This window comes from Rhinopithecus bieti, unplaced genomic scaffold (genome assembly GCF_001698545.2).
Source record: "Rhinopithecus bieti isolate Rb0 unplaced genomic scaffold, ASM169854v2 scaffold_8624, whole genome shotgun sequence".
NCBI lineage: Eukaryota > Metazoa > Chordata > Mammalia > Primates > Cercopithecidae > Rhinopithecus > Rhinopithecus bieti.
In genome coordinates, this window is record NW_016805761.1 from 69,115 (window position 1) to 76,681 (window position 7,567).

The following is a 7,567-nucleotide window of genomic DNA, read 5'->3' on the forward strand; positions in this document are numbered from 1 at the left end:
GTGTCATATCTCTGAGGCCTTCAATGAGGTGATGTGACTCTTTTGTTTGGACCCTCTTCTCAGCATATTGTGACATTGCTGAGCCCAGCATCTAGGTGATGCGACTCTTCTCTACTGTTTGGTCTCCACCCAAAAAGGGATTGTGACATATCACTCTGTCAATAACCTAGATGAGGTGACTCTCCTCTCCAGCCTGAGACTTCCATACAGTGTGTATTGAGACATATCACTGGGTCCAATACCTAGATAATGCAACTCTCCTTCATGGGCCTTGCCCATAGGGGTATTACGAGCTATGTTTCTATTCATCACCTAGGTGATGTGACACTCCTCTTCTGCCTGGGCCCTGCCAAAAAAGTATTGTTACATATATAGCCGGGCCCAGCCCCTAGGTCATGTGATTCTTTTTTTTTTTCCTAAGCCCTACCCGCAGAGAAAATTTTGACATATTTTTGGGCCCATCATTTATGTGATGTGACTCTTGCATGGACCCTCCCCACAAGGGGTAGGGTGACATATTGCTGAACCCAGTACGTAGGTGATGTGACCCTCCTTTATGGACTGGGCTTTGCCCAAGCAGGGATTGTGATGTATTGCTGGGCCCCCCACCTCACTGTTGTGATTCTGCCCTTCCTCCTAAGCCCTGCATACATTGTGTATTGTGACGTATACCTGGATTCAGCACCCAGGTGATACAACTTTATGTCATGAGAACTGCCCATAGAAGTAATATGACATATTTCTTTTTCTTTTTCTTTCTTTTTTTTTGAGACAGAGTTCGCTCTTGTTGCCCAGGCTGGAGTACAATGGCGTGATCTCGGCTCACTGCAACCTCCTGGGTTCAAGCGATTCTCCTGCCTCAGCCTCCCGAGTAGCTGGGATTACAGCCATGTGCCACCATGGCCGGCTAATTTTGTATTTTTATTTAGTAGAGACGGGATTTCTCCATGTTCGTCAGGCTGGTCTCAAACTCCCGGCCTCAGGTGATCCTCCCACCTCTGCCTCCCGAAGTGCTGGGATTACAGGTATGAGCCACTGTGCCTGGCCGACATACCTCTTTTTCATCACCTAGATGATGTGACTTCTATTTTCCATGTCCCTGGCATATTTGGGGTATAGTGACATATCATCGAGTTCACACCCATTAGATGGGATTATTTAGGAGATTTAACTCCCCTCTTCTGTCTGCACCCTGACCACTAGGATGATTGTGACGAATCACTGGTCTCAGCAATCGGGATTTTTTTTTTGCCTGGTCCTCGCCCACAGAGAACATTGTAACATATCCCTGGTCTTAGCAGTCAGGTGATGTGACTCTTCTGACTGTATTCTGCTTTCAGGAGGGGATTGTAGCATATTCCTAATTGAGCACCAAGGTGATGTGACAGTGCTGCCTGGTCCCTGCCCTTAGAGGGCCCCAAAACCCAGGTGATGTGAGTCTACTGCTCCATCCCTATTCACTGGTGGGATTGTGATGCCTATCTTGGCCCAGCTTACAGGTGCAATGATCACTTTCTATTTTTGAGAAGGAGTTTCGCTCTTGTTGCCCAGGCTGGAGTGCAATGGCACGATCTTGGCTCACCACAACCTCCGCCTCCTGGGTTCAAGCGATTCTCCTGTCTCAGCCTCCTGAGTCGCTGGGATTACAGGCATGCACCACCACACCCGGCTAATTTTGTATTTTTAGTAGAGATGGGGTTTCTTCATGTTGGGCAGGCTGGTCTCGAACTCCTGACCTCAGGTGATCCACCCACCTCGGCCTCCCAAAATGCAGGGATTACAGGCGTGAGTCACCACACCCAGCCTCTATGATCACTTTCATACCTTGAAACAACCAATAGCAGATACACTGTCTCTCATAGCCAGAGTTAGGAAAATGAGTAATATCTTGGGTCTCCTCTCTGTATGAAAGTCACAGGGAATCACCACTCTCTCACACACTGTGTAAAGTAGTCAAAAGGTACAGCAGATGTCCTAACAGAACTCAGCACACAGGTGAGGTTGTGACACTCATATGTATGACCTGCCAACAGTAAATATTTCATCCTTCCACATAAACACAGCTCACAATTGAGGTTCTGAATGTCACACCCAGAGGCAGTCAAATGTTGGAAAATGGAATCTCATATGTGAATTCGGTCCATGCGGGGGTTGGCGTCTTTCAGACCAAGATTCGGCACACCTGTGAGTCTGTGACCCCACTAAGGGGACACAGTTTGCAGGAGGGATTGAGGTTCTTATACATGGATCCAGACCATCATTGAGATTGTGACTCATTTACTTAGACTTAACATACAGGAAGTGTTAGATCTCATACCTAGAACTAGAAAATGCGTAGAACTCTTAATCTCATGCTTTGACCGTCATGCAGGTGTGATTGTGACATACACCTCTGCCCAGCACCTCAGTGATTTGACTCTTCTGCCTGGATCCAGCGTACAGATGGGATTGTGCCATATTGCTGGACCCAGCACTTAGGTGATATGAGTCTGCTCTCTTGCCTTAGTGCTTTTCACAGAGGGCGTTGAGACATCACTGGGCCTAGTGCCCAGGTGATGTGACTTTCCTCTACTTCCTGGGCTTTTCCCAAGAAGTTGTAATATTGTTGCGACCAGAACCTAGGTAATGTGACTCTTCTCTCCTGCCTGGTTCCTCTTGCATGTATTGTGACATGTGGCTGGTCCTGACACCTTGGCGATGTGAATCTCCTGCATGGGCCCTGCCCACAGAGGTATTACAACATATATTTTCACTCATCATCTAGGTGATATAATTCTCTTCTGCCTGACCCTGCCAAAAAGTGGAAGATTGTGGCAAATCACTGAACCCAGCGCCTAGGTGATGTGACTTTCTTGTTTGGCCTGGGCCTCTCATGTTTTGGGTATTGTAAAATATCACTAGGCTCACCGCCGATGGCATTGCTTGCTCCTACCTTGACTCTGCCCATAGGTACCTTGTGACATATATCTGCATCCATGACTTAGAAGATGTGACATTTATTTTTTGCCTGCACCCTGCCCTGCACGGGAATGATTGTGACATATCCTTGAAACGAGACACCAGGTGATGTGGCTCTTCTGCTTCTGTCTTGCCCACAGGGAGCATTGTAACATAGTGCTGAGCTCAGCACCCAGGTGATGTGACTGTTCCTTGTGCTGTGTTTTCAGGACAGAATTGTAACATATCCCTGGCTGAGCACCCAGGTGAGGTGACACTCCTGCTTGGCTTCCTTCCTCAGAGAAGATTGTGAGATCTGTGGCTGAAATCCAGGTAATGTGACTCCCCTGCTAGCTCCCTTCCTATAAGTACAATTGAGACATGCTGTGGTCAGCTTACAGGTGTGATGATGACTCTCATGCCTCAAGTCAGCTGTTAGAAGAAATACTGGCCAGGCACAGTGGAGACTATAATCCCATCACTTTCGGAGGCTGAGGCGTGCAGATCACCTGGGGTCAGGAGTTTGAGACCAGCCTGACCAACATGGAGAAACACCGTCTCTACTAAAAATACAAAAAAATTAGCCAGGCATGGTGGCGCATGCCTGTAATTCCAGCTACTCGGGAGGCTGAGGCAGGAGAATCGCTTGAACTCGGGAGGCGGAGGTTGAGGTGAGTGGAGATCACACCATTGCACTCCAGCCTGGGCAACAAGAGCGAAACTCTATCTCAAAAAAAAAGAAGAAATACTGTCTTTCATAGCTCAGAAAAATGAGTGACATCCTGGGTCTTCTCTGTATGAAAGTTGTGAAAGATTGCCACACCCTCACATGTGGCATAATGCCCTCAAGTGTTAGAGTGTGTCATCACAGGGCACAGCACACAGGCGAGATTGTTTCTCACGTGCACACCTCACCAACCATTAGTATTATCACCCTCACACATGGCAAGAGCCTGCTGCTGAGGTCTTGAATCTCACATGCAAACAGTCCGCAGTTGGAATTGTGTCTGTCATATGTGAGCATCCAGCCACAGTTGGGATGGTGACACATTTCTAAACTGAAATCACAGGCAGATGAGGACTCTACTATTTGGACCCAGCCAAATGGAGAAACGTTGACTCTCACACCTGGGCTTAGGGCCACAGGTATGGTCATGGGTGCATATAAACATGAAGGGGTCAGTGAATTGTGACCCGCATTCATACTACATAAAGCCCTTGGGTAGTATAGAGTGTATTAACAAGGCCCAGCACACAGGGGAGATTGTGACAGTTGTATGCACATGCACCCAACAGTATATACATCATCATTTCCCTACATGAACACAGCCCACTTTTGGGGTTCTGAATCTCACAACTGTAGGCAGTCAAAGACTAGAAACTTGACTCTCATGTGGATTCAGTCCACAGGTGGGTTGGTGACATTCAGAGCAAGATTCAGCACACCTCTGAGGCTATGACTTTACCATTAAACGTGGCATGCAGGAGGAGTTGAGGCTCTCTTGCACAAATTCAGTCCACCGTTGAGATTGTAACCCCTGTTCTTAGACACAACATATAGGAGGTTAACACTGGGACATGTGTGGGATTGTTAATGTCATCCCTGGACCTTCCTGCAGATTTAATTGTGACATTTTTCACTTTTTTTTTTTTTTTTTTGAGACGGAGTTTCACTCTTATCACCCAGGCTGGAGTGCAATGGCACAATCTCAGCTCACTGCAACCTCCGCCTTCCGGGTTCAAGCAATTCTTCTGCCTCAGCCTCCTGAGTAGCAGGGATTACAGGCATGCACCACCACGCAAGGCTAATTTTGTATTTTTAGTAGAGACAGAATTTTTCCATGTTGGTCAGGCTGGTCTTGAACTTCTGACCTCAGGTGATCCTCCCACCTCTGCCTCCCGAAGTGCTGGGATTACAGGCGTGAGCCACTGTGCCCGGCCCAATTGTGACATTTTTCTCTGCCGGGCACCTGAGTGATCTGACTCTCTTGCCTAGGACCAGCCCACAGCAGGGATAGTGATATATTGCTGAACCTAGAACTGAGGGGATGTGACTCTCTTCTTCTGTATTGGTGCTGCTCACAGAGGACATTGTGACATCTCACTGGACCTTGCACTTAGTTGATGTGAGTCTCCTCTCCTGCCTTGGCACTGCCCACGGGGGCATGGTGACATATCTCTTGGCCTACATCCAGGTTATATGACTCTCATGCCTGTGGCCTCACCACATTGTGACATATTGCTGGGTCCAACACCCTGGTAATGTAACTCTACTGCGTAGGTTCTACCAACACGGAACATTGTGGATATTTTTTTCACCCGTTGCCCAGGTGATGTGACTCTCTTCTTTTGCCTCGTTCTGCTCACAGGGGGAATTGTGACATATCACTTGGCCCAGTACCAAGCAAGTGTGACTCTTCTATTCATCATAAGTTCTGCTTTCAAGGGAGATTGGGACATATTGTGGAGCTCAACACCGATGTGACATTACTGTTTTGCCTTGGCCCAGACCTTAAAGGCACTGTGACATATTGCTCGGCCCAGCAACAAGGTGACAAGAGGTTCTGTGTGGACACTGACAACAGACCATTGTGACATATCTTTGGGAGCATCAACTATTTGATGTGACTCTTTTTTTTTTTTTTTTTTAAGACGGAGTCTCGCTCTGTCGCCCAGGCTGGGAGTGCGGTGGCGCGATCTCGGCTCACTGCAAGCTCCGCCCCCGGGTTCACGCCATTCTCCTGCCTCAGCCTCCCGAGTAGCTGGGACTACAGGTGCCCACTACCACACCTGGCTTAATTTTTTGTATTTTTAGTAGAGATGGGGTTTCACTGTGTTAACCAGGATGGTCTCATCACCCGACCTCGTGATCCGCCCGTCTCGGCCTCCCAAAGTGCTGGGATTACAGGCGTGAGCCACCGTGCCCAGCTGACTCTCCTTTTATACCAAGGCTTTACTCATAGGGGAGATAGTGATGTATCTTTTGGCCCAGAAATCAGGTGATGTGTTTCTCCTGCCTGAGCTTTGCTCACAGGGAGCATTGTGACATATCACTGGGCCCAGCACCCAGGTGATGGGACTCTACTACCTGTCCCCTGCTTTCAGGAGGAAATTGTAACATATCTCTGACCAAGCACCCAGGTGATAACTCTTCTGCCTGGTCCCTGTTCTCAGGGAAGATTGTGACGTATCCCTGGCCCAGCACCCAAATGATGCAGATGATGTAATACTCCTGCTCTCTATCCACAGGTAAGACTATGACATATGATCACGCCCAGCTAATTTTTGCCTTTTAATAGAGATGGGGTTTCACTGTGTTGGCCAGGCTGGTCTCGAACTCAGGTGATCTGCCCACCTTGGCCTCCCAAAGTGCTCAGATTATAGGCGTGAGCCATGGTCCCCTGGCCTAGGGAATGTAACTTTCTTTTGCTGCCTGTTCTCTACTCATAGGGGTAATTGTGACATATTGCTGGTCCCAGCTCCTAGCTGATATGACTCTTCTTTTTTCTAGGTTCTGCACACAGAGGAGATTGTGACATACCACTGTGCCTAACACTAAGGTGATGTGACTTCTCTTCTTTGGCTATGTCCTTAGAAGGCATTGAGATACACTGTTGAACCCAGCACCAAGATGCTGTGAGTCCTCTGCCTGAACCCTGACCACAGGGAGTATTGTGACATATTTCTTGACCCATTGCAATCTCCCCTATGGACAAAGCTCAGGTAAATGCCCTATTTTACCTACGTGATGTGACATTCCTCTTCTGCCTGAGCCAAGCACACCAGTGATGTAATTATTCTGCCTGTTCCCTGCACACAGGAGTCACTGTGCTATATGTTTGGGTCCATCAGCTAGATGATATGAATCTCCTCTTCCAGAGTTTGTCCTCAGTGAGAATTATGATATATCCCTTGACGTAGCTCGTATGTGATGTGGCTCTTCTCTCATGCCTGGTCCCTTCCCACTGGGGTGATTGGAACATAAAGCTGAGCCCCACACCTACGTGATGTGACTTTCTTGTTTATAATCCCTACCCACAGGGGGCATTGTGACATATCTAGGCCTCTCACCTAGATGATATGACATTTTTGCCTAGGCCCTCCCCTCAGGGGGTATTGTGAAATATTACTGGACCAAGAACTTAGGTGATGTGGCTCTCTCTACTGCTTGGGGTGTGCTTAAGAAGAAATTGTAGGCCGGGCTTGGTGGCTCATGCCTGTAATCCCAGCACTTTGGGAGGCCGAGGTGGGTGGATCACCTGAGGTCAGGAGTTCGAGACCAGCCTCAACATGGCGAAACCCCGTCTCTACTAAAAAGTACAAAATTAGCCGGGCGTGGTGGTACATGCCTGTAATCCCAGATACTTGGGAGGCTGAGGCAGGAGAATTGCTTGAATCTGGGAGGCGGAGGTTGCAGTGAGCCGAGATTGCTCCATTGCACTCCAGCCTGGGCAAAAAGAGCGAAACTCCGTCTCAAAAAAAAAATAAAAAAAAATAGGCCGGGCGCGGTGGCTCAAGCCTGTAATCCCAGCACTTTGGGAGGCCGAGACGGGCGGATCACGAGGTCAGGAGATCGAGACCATCCTGGCTAACATGGTGAAACCCCGTCTCTACTAAAAATACAAAAAAC

General features: G+C 48.3%; 1 long non-coding RNA gene across 1 annotated transcript; it reads left to right on the forward strand.

Moving 5' to 3' along the window:
- Positions 1 to 2,955: 2,955 nt before the first annotated feature.
- On the forward strand, positions 2,956 to 6,651 carry LOC108530631 (uncharacterized). The gene is made up of 4 exons (XR_001885915.1): positions 2,956 to 3,063; positions 3,168 to 3,270; positions 6,043 to 6,186; positions 6,449 to 6,651. It is a non-coding gene; the product is annotated as an uncharacterized LOC108530631 (long non-coding RNA).
- Positions 6,652 to 7,567: the final 916 nt, after the last annotated feature.